The sequence below is a fragment of the Pinus tabuliformis genome, chromosome 2_2 (assembly GCF_031772625.1).
Source record: "Pinus tabuliformis cultivar Carrire ecotype Pingquan chromosome 2_2, CPIR1, whole genome shotgun sequence".
In the NCBI taxonomy this organism is placed as follows: Eukaryota; Viridiplantae; Streptophyta; class Pinopsida; order Pinales; family Pinaceae; genus Pinus; species Pinus tabuliformis.
The window spans coordinates 130,867,710-130,885,382 of NC_142300.1; the positions used below are offsets into that span (position 1 = coordinate 130,867,710).

The 17,673-nt window shown below is 38.5% G+C and overlaps 3 pseudogenes; 1 reads left to right on the forward strand and 2 right to left on the reverse strand.

The window, feature by feature from the left end:
* Positions 1 to 13,876: 13,876 nt before the first annotated feature.
* Positions 13,877 to 15,006, reverse strand: LOC149191663 (uncharacterized; annotated as a pseudogene).
* Positions 15,007 to 15,054: 48 nt separating this feature from the next.
* Positions 15,055 to 16,083, reverse strand: LOC149191664 (uncharacterized; annotated as a pseudogene).
* Positions 16,084 to 16,206: 123 nt separating this feature from the next.
* LOC149191665 (NAC domain-containing protein 18-like) lies at positions 16,207 to 17,370 on the forward strand (annotated as a pseudogene).
* Positions 17,371 to 17,673: the final 303 nt, after the last annotated feature.

A 17,673-nucleotide genomic window follows, 5' to 3' on the forward strand; every position in this document is an offset into this window, starting at 1 on the left:
GTAACTCCATTCAAAGCAGTTTGATTTGCAATCGTTGTGATTATTGATTTATATGGAATGAACCATGGCAATACATGAGGTCATACTTCACTTCCATAGATTCTGATGTAAGAAAAATTCTCTTCAATGAACCAATCTCCAATTTAATATAATGCAGATTGAAATTCCTTTCTCACCCTAGGTGGAGTCCTTTAAAATAAAACGTGATGAAAATAAAGCATAATATTGTCACATATATCATAATAATGATTCTTTCATTTACTTTCCCACTATAAGAACATAAATTTTGAATGGTTTGTTGATGGCTTAGAGAGTAATTCCATTCCATCTATGAGAAAGGAATTTATGCAGTAACAATATCCATAAGATATGTCGACATAAATAAACACTGTTCAAAACCTTGAAGGGCAACCAAATATAACTTAATTGCTTATGAAATGTTTTGGGATAAAATATCAACCCAATTAAACCTCTTTGACCATTTAAAGATTCCATTAATAAGTGGAATCCATTCTACCTTGTAATGGTCATGATTTGATTCATCATACAATCTTGCGAGCATCTTATTCCCAAATATCCGAGGCCTTTTGAAAAGTGCTATTGGATAGCCTTTTCCAATTTTTATTTAAGCTACCTGAGGATCATACAACCACCTATTAAAAACTAGGGTATAATCCCTATTCTTATTACCAAGTACATTTTTATGAAAATCATTCAAAAATTCTGTATCCAGAAGAATTTTAGGAGAATTAATCTTATAGTTAGACCTAAGAACTTCAAGTCTCCAAGAAGCAATAACATTTTTATTTAGATCAACAATGGAGCAAGTTTGAACATGAGCTTGAGAGATAATCCAATTTAGCATGTCGTAGTAAGGCAATGCGATTGGCTTGGTAGCAATTTTGTGCAATTAAGTCCTTTTAACTGCTTCATATTCCATAGCTTTATCAAACAAGTTATCATATGAATTTCAAGGTCATTCTATTCACTTTTTTCAAAGAAATAATAGATTTCTTCCCATGAAACATTTTCTGCATCCCAGGTCTTTTATGTTGTGCCTTAGATAAATAATGAATTGTGATTTTTCTCCCTCAGTTGTTGGAACTTCTATTGCTTTCATCTTCATTTTAATATTCTAGATTGTGAACCTTGAAGATTGTGTTTTTCCCTTCTTGCCCATTGTTTCACCTCTAAAAAACCCAGAAGGAATGCTACAATATGCTAGTTTAACAAAAATGAAAAGTTGAATTCAAAAGAAATATAGGTTAATACTAACTGGAAAAAAATCAAACTCTTGAATAACTGGTAGCTCTTTCATAGAAAATCGAGAAGTTGAGAAAAAAGAGAAAAGGAGAATTTAGAGTGTAAAACTCAATTTACTACATAATAATGGTTTTTTGAAATAATAAACAAGTAACTTTTTGAAAATCTCAGAGAGTTGATGGTTGCTTGAAAAGAGTAAATATGTGATTTTTTGAAAATCTCATAGAGTTAATAACCTATAAACATGTGAAGTCAAACCATCAAATATCAATAAAGGCAACAATAAATCATCAACAATGTGTCATATCAATGGAAAAGTACGCGGTTCGGTGTTTGGTGAGTATGCGTGTTTATTAAGTTAACGCTGAAATCAACACCTACTAGCTAAGTATCGAGTATCACAAGTATCAAATTTTATTGAAAACCTATACAAATAAAAAAGGGAAAAAATGTAAATTCATTGGAATACCCTTGAGGTTGGGATGATCAGCATTTAGGAGGCCAAGATGGTCGAGGTGATCGTGAGGATGGAAAATCGGGATGATTGAGTAAGAAGTTGTAGTGCAAGTATCGACTTCTAACCATCTGACCTAAAAGCATATTTAGAATAAGACAATAACGCTTTTATTACTTTAAGTATTTCAAACAATTTTTTTTGAGTGATATAGATATATATATATATATATATATATATTTTAAAGCGTTCTTATTTTTTTAAATTCCTTCATGGGAAAATGAGGGGTTGTTGTAGACCTATGAAAAAATCATGACACATTGTGAGAAACAATTATCTCTACCAATAAATATTTAAAATTCAAATAAATCCTAAAGCTTTAGAAATTTTATCTAAAATTATAATCAATTTGAAAATGCTTGGCATTTAGAAAATAAGGTAAGAAGTCAAAACAAATACTCATAACATGCCTGGAATTTTAAAGAAGAGCCAAGTGATGAAGTGCATTTATTATTTCAAGACATAATATCTATCAATTTTGAACTTCTAATACTGAGTTTTGAATTTTAATACTATCAAAACAATTAGCAATATATTTTCCTTTTCTCTCTTTTATTCTACATTTGTTTGCTGCTCTCGAGCATCTATAGCCTTGACAAAGATGCCTTAATATCATAGAATAATTTACCCGCTTCTAGCAAGCACCCATAGCCTCAACGAGTTTCCTAATGCTTCCCACATTTCGTTTTTGAAATGCTTTCAACTCCTTAATAATTTGATATCCTTTTGGTATTGAATATGTGTATTGCTTTTGCAATTTTTTGGATATCTAAGAAGTGGGGTGATATGAGAGTTATTTTAATTAGAAAAAGTTTTGATGCATTAATAATTATAACTTATCATTTTATTATTCATCATCAATAAAATAAAGTCTGCTATTTTATGTGAAAGTGAATGGAGCTCTCCTAAAAATATCAGTCAAGTATTTTCTTAACTAATGAAAACTTTTAGTAAATAAAGTAATATCAAGCATAGAAGACTATATATAATTGAAGATTAATTTTCCCTTAACATTCTGATTTGTTTGAATAATAAATACTATAATTATAAATATACATTACTCGACAAGTGTAACCTTTGTTGAAATTATATAGCAAAAATAAATTAAAAGATAATCCTTTGAACAAAGAGAAATAAAAAAAAGCATTTACAAAGAATGAAATAAAAAAATAAAATAAGGAAACTAACTTCATTTAGTAAATGACAATTTACACTTATGCACATTGGTCATAACTATTATCCTACGATTTTTGAGAGGTGTTCGACATCCATGGCGGCTTGACCTAATCTTTGCAGGTCTGCAGCATCTAGCTGCCATCTCCCTACGGTGGGTCTAAGCCCCCAGGCAGGATTTTCTCCTCGGCCTTAGCATGTGTTACTTCACTGGCAGCGCCTGCTGTGGACGATCCCATTTGGCTCACTTTCCTTGCCTCTCTGCCATCTCCCTGCCGTGGGACTGCCTCCTTTGTCTTTGGCTTATGTTTTTAGTCTGTCAACGCCTGCTGCAGTTGAGCCGTTTGGCTTGTAGTCTGTCAACGCCTGCTACAGTTTAGCTGTTTGGCTTGTAGTCTGTCAGCGCCTTCTGCAGTTGAGTCATTTGGCTTGTAGTCTGTCAGTGCCTATTGCAGTTGAGCCGTTTGGCTTGTGGTCTGTCAGCGCTTGTTGCTTCACATTCTCGTGCCCATTTGGTTGTCAAGGCCTTGAGCTCCATCCTTCTCGGGCACATCCTGCTGTCATCTTCGGTGGTCTTCAGTCGGTTTGGTCGGTGGTGGCCGTAGGGTTCTATGGCATGGTCCTATTGTCCCCTTTTTGGTGGGAATGTCGGCACCTTAGGATGAGCCTCTACAGGCTGCCACCATGCCTTTGCAAGCTAAAATTGCTACGTTCAACTCTCTTGTCGCCTCTAGCCCAAAATTCTGCAAGCAGGGGGACTCTAAGTTTGTGAAGAAAGCTAATGATATCCCCAAAATTGAAATATGTGCCCCTCAAGCTCATTCAAGAGCCCTCTAGCTAGCTGAAAATGGCCTTATTGGGTAGCTCATGGGTCTTTGGCCTTCCCCTCGTACTGTCAAGGCCTGGGTTGAAAAGAACTGGAATCCTCTGATCAAGGGGGGCGTGATCTCCTCCTTATGTGGCAAAGGGTTCTACATTTTTTATTTTGAGAACCATTTGGACCGTGACCTTGTTTTTCAAAATGATATGTATTTTATATTGGCCCAAGGGCTCTATATGTATTGGTGGAGCCCTAGTTTCAACCCCGACTGTGATGTTCTTTCCTCAGTTCCTATTTGGGTGAAACTCCCTTACCTTCCCCTGCACTGCTAGAATGATGCGACATTCTGACTTATTGGGACCTCTCTTGGGAAATACATCGACTGCTCTGAACCAAAGAATGACCTATTCTCCTATGCTCAAATTTGCATGGAGGTGGACCTGGAAAAAGGGCTCCTGATGGAAGTCAGCCTCTTTATGGATAGTTGGTCACACATACAAGAGATTGACTATGATTAGTTTCCCTTCAAGTGAAAGTGGTGCCATGAATATGGGCACTTTGCTAAATGTTGCCCTAAAGGGGGAGAATCCATGGAGAAACCTTCTGGGGGATCAAAAGAGAAATGGATGTAGGTCAAGTGTCACAAGTCCTTGAAGATCCCGCCCCATGACAACTCCCCCGGTTTAGGGATGGCCTTGGCCCCCCTAAGTTGCCCTCCAGGTGGGGATGGCTCGGGATTGGAAAATGCGAATAAGTTTGAAGTATTAGGCTTGGAGGCTGGTGTGGAAAGACCAAAACCCACCCTGCCTCCCCCTATGGTTTTTGGGTCCTCCGCCCCTTGCTCTATTCCCTAGGGCCTCCCCACCAGCGACCACATGGAGACCAGTTCAAGTCCAGAAAATGATAGTTCTTCGAAAGACTGATCAGACGAGGAGGAGGAATTGGAAGGCTTCATGACCTCTTCTGAAGGAAAGGGAACAACAGGGAAGTTAAGCTCAGTCGAAGGTAGATCAGACAGGCATAGGAAGAAACAAACTATCTGAAATTAGAAGAAAATAGGGTGAAAAACAACGAATGAAGTCATATGGGAAAAAATTGAGAAAGACAAAGAATTGGGAGTATAACACACTATCCCACATTAGATGGAAAATGTAGGAAACAAAGGAGGTGGGGGGAAGAAAGGAAACAACTCAGGCCCTAAAAAGGGGGCGGAGAACCAAAAAAAGTGATTAATGAATAAAATATTTTGGAATTGTAGAGGACTGGGTTCGGTAAAGAGAATCACGGAAGTGAAATCCATCATCAGCAAAGAAAGGCCCAAAGTCACCTTGCTATAGGAGGCCAATATGGGTGAGGAGTTTATCAAATCCATTAAACATAAATTTTGGAACACTAGCAAGGTTGAAACAATCAACTCCGAAGGGGCGTCCAGAGGCCTTTGTACACTATGGAATGCAACAAAGCTAAATCTGGTAAGTACTCTAAAAACTACGCACTCGATGATAACTATTTTTAATAAAATTGAGAAGTGACAAATCTTCACTGTGATAAATCTGTACATGCCCACCCACTTCCGGGAAAGCGAGAATGGTGGAATTCCCTGATGGACCTAAAAAATATTGAGTATGGGAATAACTGCATTATTGGGGGGGACTTCAATACTACAATGGGCTGCCATGAAAAAGAGAGGGCTCCATAATTATGGATGCCCATCAGGAATACATGGAGGTTCTCATCTGAGCCCTGGACTTATATGATGTCAAACCCCAAAAATTCCTTTACACCCGGTCTAACAGAAGAGTGGGTCTAAATCATATTGCGACCCATTTAGACATTTCTTGGTAGCTGACAATATCCTAACTTTTAATTACTGCCTTAAGTCATCCATCCTCCCTTGGGCTGGATCGGACCACCGACCAATTCACTTGGAAATCTCCATGCCCCTATATCTAGGGCCCATTCCCTTCTGTTACTTTCCTTAATGGATGGAAGTCCCCAACTTCTTTGAAATGGTCTCCACTTCTTGCCCGGGCTGGATTGATGACAACCCAATTACTATCTGAGAGGCCAAGATACGCAGATTGAAAAGAGACACGGAAACTTGGCTAAAGGAGAACAAAAGTGAAAGGCAGTTCAATATAAAAAATATGGAATAAAAATTGGTTGCAATCCAAGTGCAGATGGAAACCATGCCGATTCAAGGTATGGATATCCATAGAGAAGCAGAAACCTTCAAGAGCCTTCACAGATCTCTTAGAGAGGAAGAGGAGTATGGGAGATTAAAATCAAGAAATAACTAGCTTAAGGCAGGTAATAGAAATACTAAATTATTTCACAAGCACACCAATTTTAGGGAATCTAAAAACAATATCACTCAGATTACCCATGGCGGAAAGACCATCAATAAGTTTGAAGAAATCAAATGAGCAACAGTCGAGCACTATAAAAACTTGTGTACCAAGGACCACACACGAGATTTTGACAATGAAGATTTCTTCCTTGAGGGTGTTCCACCCCTTGTTTCAATGGATTGGAATATATCACTAAATTCTCCTTCAATGGAGGATGCAATTCGAAAGGTACTCTTTTCCTTCCTCCCGGATAAAGCGTCGGGCCCAGATAATTTCTTGGCAAGCTTCTATCACTCTTTCTGGTATGTCATAAAGAAAGATCTGTGTAGGTTGGTGGGATACTCCTTTAAAAATGGAGCAATGGGGGGCGACATAAATTATTCCTTCCTAGTCTTAATCCCTAAAGAGTCGAACCCTTCCTCATTCTCTAGATTCCATCCCATTTCCCTCTGTAATGTCTCTTATAAGATCTTTTCGAAACTGTTGGCCTGACGTCTAACGCTGCTACTGCCCCTCGTAATCTCTAAAAATCAAGGAGGCTTTGTCCTTGGGAGATAATTTTTTGACAACATTATCCTCATCCAAGAAGCCCTGGACTCTAGCTGGAGGCAGGGTAATCAGGGCATGATTATTAAACTGGATATGGCTAATGCCTTTGACCGAGTTAGACACAGTTTTCTATAAAAATTTCTTCGTAAACTCGGTATGGATGAGACCTTCATAAGATGGATAAATCTTTGTATATCCTCCCACTGGATTGATCCATTGGTGAATGGAAGGGTTATGGTTTCTTCAAAGCCTCCAGAGGTCTCCATCAAGGGTGTCTCCTCTCACCCTTCCTTTATATAATTATGGATAATGCCCTGCTAGTGGATATTTGGAATCAAAATAGGCCTCCCTCAACCTCTTGGGCATTCCTTTCCAGGAGGGCATCAAAATCATAAACCATGGACAATTTGTAGATGACACTATATTAATGGGAGGTGCTTCTACCATTATTGCAAGGAGGTTTAAAAACATTTTGGACAAATTTCTCACTGCATCGAGGGGAGATACAAGTGACATTAAGTGCCACATAGACAGATGGAATATTACAAAGAAAAAAGAAAAAAAAGATTGAGGAAATTCTGGGATTTAAAGCTATCCGAGACTGGAAATATTTCAACTACTTAGGGATCCCAATATTCTTGGGATGTGCAGCACCGAATGCCTGGAAAAAAGTGCAAGATGAAATGAAATCCAAAATTGTAAACTGGGGTGAAATTTGGCTCAATAATGCGGGCAAAGAAATTCTGGCAAAATCAGTCCTTTCGGCTATCCCTTGTATCAGTTCACAACTCTACAAGCTCCCAAAAGTGTGGTTCACCAAATAGGCACGTACATCAGGAAATGCCTATGGCAAGGGGGAAAAATAGAAACCAAGAAATATCACTTAGTAAATTGGTAAACAGTTAGAGCCCCAAAGCAACATGGTGGTCTAGGGATTAGGGACCCAGGAATTGCAAATATGGCTATAGGAGCAAAATATTTACTGGAGCTCAGCGACAAATCCAAGCCAATGGTGGTCATAAGTTATCAGGTCTAAGTATCTATCTCTTCCAAATGACTGGGTTGGATAATTGGCCTCTAGATGGGGTTCCCCCATTTGGTGTTTGATCAATTCCTCCAGGGATCTCATCACAAAATATTTAAGAAAGATCGCTAGAAATGGTGTCACTATTAATATTTTTTCTGATTCAATTCTCAACCTTCAATCCCTAGATTTTAATCAATCTTTAGTGGACCTTCGTCTCTTCTTGGAAAGTAGAGGGGTGGTTTCACTGGATCAGATTGTGGAGTGGAACTAGCAAGGTGGTTGGAAGCGATGGAAGATGGATATCATCCCGGAGGCTCTTTCCCCCAACGAGAAAGGCTCTTGCAGTTTTTAAGTGGTCGTGCCCCCATTGCACAAAATGTGGAAGACAGTTGGGGTTGGAAGAATTCCATCTACTTTGTGAAGAATGGTTATTTGCACATGCTCGCTGATACCCATTTACCTCCTAAAAATTTGGTTTGGGGAAAAATCTGGAAAACAAATTCCATTCCAAAAATCAATTTCTTCTGTTGGCTGCTCACCCATAAAAAAATTCTTACTGCTAAAAATCTTAGAAAGCGGGGGTAGATTGGCCCCTAAAGAAGTCCTCTCTACAAATCAGAGGAGTCGATCTCACATCTCTTCCTATAATGTGATGTGACAAAGGAAGTTTGGGTTGTGGCCCTTGGTCCTTTATACTACAGAACCATCTGGCATGCATACATTCGTTCCTTCTTCAACTCTTGGCCCAAATCATACGTGGGCTCTCTTCAGGACAAAAATAATCTTAAGGAGGTATGGTCCGCTCTCCCGAAGTATATTAATTGGAAAATATAAATATCCAGGAACAAGGCGATTTTTAGAATGTTCCGGGTCCCAACAAGGAATATAGCCATGACAACCCTCTTGGCTTGTATGGAACTGCATAAATCGTTCAATAACCCTTCCTTGGATCGGTTGGAATCTACTTGGATGGCCCCATGGGAGGTCCTCCCTGCCTCTCGGGGTATGGATCAAACTCCCTATGTTAGGGCCAGCTAGATTTTGAGGCTCTCCCTAAATGACCAGGCGCAGTGGCTAAAACCACAAATAAGTGGACCCTTCAATTTGACAGTGCATCACAAGGTAATCATGGGTGGCAGGAGGGAAAGAGATTCTCATTAATCTTGATGGAATCATTAAATTTCATTATGCTTGGGGGCTAGATTGGAAGACCAATAACCAAGAAGAAGCATATGGAATTCTCTTGGGACTAATCCTGGCACAAAGAAATGGGATAAAAAAGATTCAGGGGTTAGGAGACTCCATGATCATTATAAGGCAGATGATTAACACTTCAAAGGCTAAGATCACTAACTTGAACCAAATCATTATGAGAGCCCAGAACCTGCTCCTAGCTTTTGACTGAGCATCCTTCTACCATGTCTTGAGGGGAAATAACCAAGACATTGATAGACATGCTAATAAGGCATGCCATCTGGAGGAGGAAAAAAGTGTATTAAATGATGTCATGGGAACGACAAATATTCCTTAAGAAAATGAGAGATACATCTGTAGGCTGTTATTAAAGTCTTGAAGGAATGCTAAGGAATTTGAAAAGTCACATTTAACACATCATAAAGATATGAAGACCCTCCATCCTCCCCCTTGCTCTCCCCTTGTCGCTTCCTCACCCCACCCCCCATCCTTACCCTCCCTCCTCCCTCCCCCCTCCCTTCCCCTTTTTCCCTTTCCCCCTCCCCTTCCTCATTTCCCTCCCCTTACCCCTCCCCATGGTCCCTCCCTTTTCTCCTATGTCCCTCCACGTTATATTCACCACCACGAGGACTCGTAGCAAGCTGGACATCCACACTCGCACGAGATGTGGCATCATATGGAAGTTTAGTACCAAACACATTCCAAGATTAAGTCATAGCATACGACTTCATTGTTTTTTCCCTGGTTCTTGGAGGATTGGGCGACGAATCACCTCGGGCGTCTGCATGGATTTGAGAATTACGGAGAAAAATTTAAGTTCTCAGTTAAGTCGGGTTCGCTGGTGGGAGAATAATGGGGATGGCTGATAGAGATCAAGAGCTTGGTGGGTAATTAATGGGGTATGGTAGAGTTATGATGGATTATTCATGGGATCTCGATTACAACAATCTCCTTGATCATCTCTGCATCACCTCTCGGTTAGGCAACAATTATAAAGTGCAAAACGATATGTGGATTTTATATGTTTTAAGGTTTGGGAGTGGGATGATGGCCTCCACAAAATCCTGGTGGCTAGAGCCGAGGTTGTTTTTTATTAGTTTTTGTGTCACGGAGGCAATGATTTATGCTGTGAAGAGTCAAAATGAGGGGTGGAAGGTCTACCTGTCTAAGGGTTTAAAGGAAAGCAATGAAATTCTGAGTATAAATGAGGGGTCACGGGCGCTGGAAGGTCTGGGATTTGGTAGTTCTGAGTGTTTGTAGTCATACTAGGTTTGGGACACTGGGTGGGTTCGTAATTCTCTCCAGAAGTGGGAGGAGAATTGGAGTTGGAGTGAGGTTGGGAGGCACATACTAGCCGAGGAATAAGGCAGTCTTTAGAGGGCTAGAGAGGGTGCCTAGTTGTGGGAGAACATGGAAAACAATTAAAATTACTGGAGACTGATAAAAAGTGATGTTTAGGAAGCCAACATGCAGGGTACATACGATAGTTCTTGGTCAGGCATGTGGGGAAGCCACAGGTCGAGGTCTGGAGGGAAGAGGGTCGGTTTCTCGGGGTAGGGTGGTAGAAACATACCTTCCTGTATCACCTGTGTACAAGACCATTGGAACCTGTAGGAGGTTCTAACCAAACTCCAATGTAGCATGCACTGACAAATGCATGATAACATGACTATGTAGGAACGGGAGCTCGAGAAATGAGAACACATTAGGCAATTGGAGGACGAAGTGGATGCACTGTGCCATCAACTAGAAAATCTGAAGATCAAAGTGGAAACCATGGAGGAAGGCATGGAGGCAAACATGGAGGGCGTGATAGACCAGGAGAATTCCAAAGACTCAGAAGATGCTTCTCCTGGCCTGGATCTAAACTGCCCAGCTCCAATGGATATCTGATCACCTCTGTCTTATTTTTTTGTTTTATCATCATGATGAACTGTAAATGTATATACCTCTTATTTCAATTATGTCGAGGCTATAACTGTAAATATCCCGGAATGGGAAACTTTTATAATCAGGAAAGAAATATGTATTATAACATTCTAGATGGGAAATAAATTATTATCAGCTTTTTGAAGCATGGATACACTGATGTAAATCCCTGATTTTGTTGTGAACGAGTGTGGCTTTTTAATATAATATATACTCATTCTGGTTTTAAAAAAATGGCAGTTTATTTACATATGGACCAATGTTTTTTTAGGAAAAATATATCTTCAAAATTTGGCCATTCACAGACATATTTTCAACCTCGCCTTCTAATGTTTGTAGAACGTAAGTTGAAGGACCAAGCTTTGAAAGATTTGGAAAGGTCCAAGACATAAATGTCAGAATTTGGAATGTCTTCCTTTTTCCTCACAACTCTTATCCCATTTGAGCACTAGATCACCATTGGAAAAATCCCTATCAGTGACTGAATTTTTATCAAACCATGCTTTAATGATTTGTTGATGTTCATGGAATTTGGTTTTAGTTTTTTGTCTCTCCTCCTCTAGTTTCAATATGGTATAAATTATAACATCCATGTATTTAATTGAATTTTGATTTACAACTTGAGCTAATTGCATGGATGGTAGGAAAATATTTTATGGGAGGATGACTTGCTTACCATAGACAAGGAAGTATGGATAATTCCCTAATGATCTCTTAGGAGTAACTTTGTCAGCCCACAGAGTATTGGGGAGTTTATTATGCCAATTTATTTAATGATTTTGAATAGGTTTTTTTAATATTTTAATTATATTCTTGTTGGTTAATTCTTGTAATCCATTACCCTAAGTATAATAATTAAAAGGAAACTTAAATTTAATTCCCTTATGGAAACAACATTCAATCATTTTAAGGGATGAAAAATAAGAAGCATTTTCAAATACGAAAGATGTAGGTACTCCAAACATATATATTATATAACTTTCAAGAAAAGATATTACCTATTCATCATTGACCTTTTTCAAAGGAATTGCTTCAATCCACCTAGTGAAATAGTCAGTAAAAGTGAGAATATATTTATGCAATTTTGAGGCCACGGGGTGTAGCCCAATTAACGACCTCCTTGTTATGAAGTAATATGTAAAGCATGAGATCCAAAGTTCAAATCCCCGTGAGTTAGGCCAATATATATATATATATATATATATATATATATATATATATATATATATATATATATATATATATATATATATATATATTTAATGCAATTTTGAGGAATTTGGATTTATCTCACCAATGATATCAAGACCCCATTGTTCAAAAGGGCCTTCTACTTCAACAGGTTGAAGAGGTAAAGTTGGTTTTTTTCTTTTCTTGAAGTTGTTTGACATGTTTTAAATTTTCTTGCATATGCATATGAATATCTAAACAGATTCGACCAATAGTAAGTGGATTGAAGAATCTTGTGTGCAATAGTTTCTCCACCAAAACACCCTCGTGCCAAACCATCATGAAGTTCAATCATGAATTTCTCGACATCAAATTTTTATAAATAACGAAGTAAAACATTATCGTAATTTCTCCTAAGAAGTACTCCATCAACAAGTTGATAATTAACACACTTTAATCTTAAATCTCGTTTATGTTTATAGCTAAATTATTAGGTACAATTCCATTTGTCAAAAAGCACCTAATTTCGTAGTACCAAGAGTTTATTGGCACAAGAATATAGAAAAATTCCTCTTGGCTTACCTCAAATTCATTGTACAAACCTTCTTCTTGGTCAAATTGAGAACCCTCTGATTTGGTTGATAATCTGCACATACCTTGTCATCTAATGATCTTAGATGGATTGATTTCAAGGTCGTACTCTTGGAGTGTTGTCATCCAATTTGTACTCTTTTCTCCCAGGTCCTTCTGCACCAACAAATTATGCACCATAGGATGAGGAAAAATAACTTTAGCTTGTGAATTTAAAAGAAAAGGTCTATAATGTTTGATAGATTTGAAAATCACATATGCTTGTTTATCAATGTCATAATAATTTAATTTCACACCTTGAAACCCATAACTCATAAATTAAATTTCTATTTGAATACGTTCGAAAATTTTCTGAGTAAGGACAATTGCATAAGGCACATCAAATGCAAACATATACAAGATAAACTCCTTTTCAAAATTTGGACTAATTAGTGCTGGTGCAACAACAATAGCTTATTTGATATTCTTAAAAGAGTCTTTTTTTGTAGTGCCCCATTTAAAGATATGATCCTTTTTAATCATGTCGTATATAGGTTTGTGAATTTCCGTACATCCATGGATGAATCTTCTAACAAAATTAATCTTCTCTAAAAAAGACTGCATAAAATTTTTATTATGAGGAAGAGAAATTTGTAGAATGGCTTTTATTCTATTTGGATTAATTATAATTATGGTTTTGGATACCACAAATCCCAATTGTTTACCCTCAATAACATCAAAGATAGTTTTTTTTGGATTTAATGATAAGCCATATTTATGACAACTATCAAATATTTTCCTTAAATGATCAACACACTCCTCTTTTCTTAGAATAAACAATTATGTCATACAAATATACAACCGTAAAATTATTGATGAGTCTATTGAAAGAAGTATCCATTGCTCATTGGAAAGTTGCTTGTGCATTAATTATGCCGTAAGGCGTTTCCCTTTGAAATGAACTTCCCTAAAATCTACTTGTCATCCCTGTGTGTTGTTAGATTATGTGTTAGACGATTAGAGGATTGTTAATTGTTCGATCAAGGGAAGGTATTTGAGTGGTTGGAACTATTCACGATATTTGAAACAGTTGCAAAACAGTTGTGGTTTACTGACTTGGGTTCCTACTCCATGTTTCCAGCACCATCCGAACATCGAAGGTTCTCTGTAGCAAGGGCCTCTGTAAAACTGAGGCACCATTCTAATTTATCTCGCATAATTTGTTGTCTAGTTCAATACCACCATACCTTGGCGACATGGTAACTCTGCACCATTCTTTCTCATATTTGCAGCCTGTTCAGGTTTTCACAAAAACCTCAGCAGCACACAAGGCACCTTATGAGTTTGTTTTCATTACACTGCTGGCAACTAATGAAAAGGCCCTGACCTTCCTCTTCTGTAAAAATCTTGCGGCTGTCGTCGCAGTTTTGGTAAGGAATGAACCTCACGTCACCGCAACCATCGCAGGGTTTGGAATGACCCTGCACTGGGAAGCATTCCAGATACTTAGCTAACTCCCCTATTTCATGAAATTTCTAAATTTCCTCAACATTGCCAATGTATTTTCCCCCAATAAACAACCTAGGCACCAACATGGGCTTCCCCAAAAGATCCTGCAATTCCTGCCGAAAAGGGGAATGCATGGAAATATCTCGTTCATCGACGGAAACCCTAAAACCTCGAAGAATCAATTTCACAGTGCAGCGATCCTCAAATGTTTTCCTTATTCCCCTCAAGCTCGTGAAATATAGAATCACCTTATCTTCTCCCCTAGGGGGAGCCCTCAACTTAGCATTTTTGATAGAGGATTTTTTGGATATGGGGGGTCGTTTGGTCGACCTCTCGTCTATTATCTGCTGCAAAGTATTCACCCTCACCTGAATGCTGCTAGATCAGAGCCTGAAAGATTTTCCTGGGGTACCCTTTTTGTCTTCTCTGCTCTTGCTTCCCGTGCTGCCTTAACAGACCTTTGAAACAGGGTCCATCGAATCTCTGGGGGAAATTTCATCCATGGCTTTCCTGAATGTAGAAATGAGATCCAGATCAAATAAGGTCAGAGATGAATCGTCTGATGATGACTGCTGCGTCCAAATGGTTTTCGTGATTGAATCTGCAGGAGTCAAGGGCGAATCTACCCCAGAGGAAGAAAATCCGTTGAGAAATCCATTGCCGTTGTCGAAATTTTTCTTCAGATTCGTGTTGGGTGTTGTTGAAGACGCTTTCGAATTTTCATCTGCAATTTTTACGCCAGGGGTAACCTTGTGCCATATAGAGACTTGACAACTTACAACCCAAAAAACTTCAAGAACTTGAAGAAGATATAGTACATTGGGTAAGATTTATTGTTTCCAATTCTAGAAGAGCAAAATCCTTTCTCACTCATGTCACAATTTTCACTCATACTTCTCTAAAGTTAAGAATTGTACTTATCAACGGCCCAATGCATTCACAGGCTTAGGGATCATTTCACTGCCTTTGTTGAACAGGGATAGAGCTATTCATCAGCATCAACATCAGTAGCCACAATTGCCTCCGGGATTTCGATTTCACCCCAAAAATACTTAGCTAACTCCCCTATTTCATGCAGTTGCTGAATTTCATCAACCTCGCCAATGTATTTCCCCCCAATAAACAAGCTAGGCACCGGCATGGGCTTCCCCAAAAGATCCTGCAATTCCTGCCAAAAAGGGGAATGCATGGAAATATCCCATTCATCGACCGAAACCTTGAAACCTCGAAGAATCAATTTCACAGTGCAGAAATCCTCAAATGTTTTCCTTATTCCCCTCAAGCTTGTGAAATACAGAACCACCTTATCTTCTCCCCCGGGGGGAGCCATCAACTTAGCATTTTTGATAGAGGATTTTTTGGATATGGGGGGTTGTTTGGTCGACCTCTCGTCTATTATCTGCTGCAAAGCATTCACCCTCACCTGAATGCTGCTAGATCGGAGCCTGAAAGATTTTCCTGGGTACCCTTTTCATCTTCTCCGCTCTTGCTTCCCATGTAGCCCTAACAGACCTTTGAAACGGGCTCCATCGAATCTCTGGGGAAATTTCATCCATGGCTTTCCTGAATGTAGAAATGAGATCCGGATCAAATAAGGTTAGAGATGAATCGTTTGACGACGACTGCTGCATCCAAATGGTTTTCATGATTGAATCTGCAGGAGTCGAGGGCGAATTCGCCCTAGAGGAAGAAAAGCTGTTGATAAATCCATTGCCGTTGTCGAAATTTTTCTTCAGATTCATGTTGGGTGTTGTTGAAGACGCCTGCAAATTTTCGTCTGCAATTTTTATGCCAGGGGTAACCTTGTGCCATATAGAGACCTGACAACTAACAACCCAAAAAACTTCAAGAACTTGAAGAAGATATAGTATATTGGGTAAGATTTATTGTTTCCAATTCCAAAAGAGAAAAATCCTTTCTCACTCATGTCACAATTTTCACTCATACTTCTCTAAAGTTAAGAATTGTACTTATCAGCGGTCCAATGCATTCACAGGCTTAGGGATCCTTTCATTGCCTTTGTTGAACAGGGAATGATAATTTTGTATTGGGAGAAACATATAAAGAGCACTGCTCATTGAAGTTTTTTTAAAGCTTTTGTTTGGATTATTGAATGTATTAGAACTAACTTTAGAAGATGGAGGAACCAAAATACCTTTCTGTAGCTGATTGCTTTTTACTATAAAGGAAATTTGAGTTTCATCAACATTAAGTTCATTAGAACTATTCATCAGCATCAACATCAGCAGCCACAACTGCCTCCGGGATTTCGATTTCACCCCACAGATGAGGAGTTGGTTGTTCATTACCTGAGGAAGAAGGCATCTTCCACGCCTCTGCCTATGATGATTATTGCAGAAATTGAACTTTACAAGTTTCATCCCTGGAAGCTACCTGGTGAATACCAAAAACCTCTCTGCTCAATTTTTTCGTTTCATAATTTTTTATGGATTCCTTATATCTTTAGGCTGCATCACCCCATAATAAGAATTTGTATATTAGATAGAGCAGGTCTATAAGATGAACTGCAGCTAATCTCAGGATTAACCATTTTGTACAATTTTTTATGATCTTTTTCCTTAGATCCTGCAGAATTCCAGTAGAGATATTCTATTCCATTAGAAGTAACTCAATTTTGAAGATTGTAGAAGGAAAATTGTTTTTGTATTGATCCTAAAATTGGAGTTTTTGGGTATCTGAATTATGTGCAGAGAAGGCAACTTTTGGAGAGCAAGAATGGTATTTTTTCAGCCCAAGGGACAAGAAATACCCCAACGGGGCTAGACCTAATAGAGCTGCAACATCTGGGTACTGGAAAGCTACTGGAACGGACAAGCCTATATTAACATCTACATCAGCAGGTACACAGAAGGTGGGAGTGAAGAAGGCCCTGGTGTTCTATGGAGGAAGACCACCCAAAGGGATAAAAACCAACTGGATCATGCATGAATACCGTCTTGCTGATAGTGGAGCCAGACCTAGCAGTTTTCCTAACAAGAAGGGTTCTTTGAGAGTAAGTATAGCTATTAGTTGAATTCCTGTATCTGGGCTCCAGAATATTGTTGAAATATTCTAATTTGACTATTTTGTGACAATATTTGATGGAATTATTGTTCATATATCGGTGAATATTGATCAATATGAGTGATTTTCCTTTCACAGTTCTTGTGTTTTGATTCTTTATGAATAGGAATTGATTCATTCAACTAAAATTGATATAGTTGATTTTTATGGTACTTTTGTTCTCCAGCTTGATGATTGTGTGTTGTGCTGACTTTACAAGAAAAATGGTCATTCTTAGAGAGTACAAGGGGTAGAATGAGATGAATCACCAAGTGCAGATGAAGTGATGGCTTCTTTGCCTAATATTGATTAGCAAAAAAAACTGCAACTGCCCAAAATTGCCTCTTTCAGTGGGTTGTTGGAGAGTGACGATCCTTCATAGATGGTTTTTTAAACGATGAAGCCAAGGATGGCAATGGAAACAACAGCAGACTACCTCAAGTCCAGAGCTCCAACATCTCTCACAACAATTTCAGCAATAACAATGATAACAATAGTGATTGCCGATATGAAGTTGTCCCTAAACAAGAAGAATTAGCAA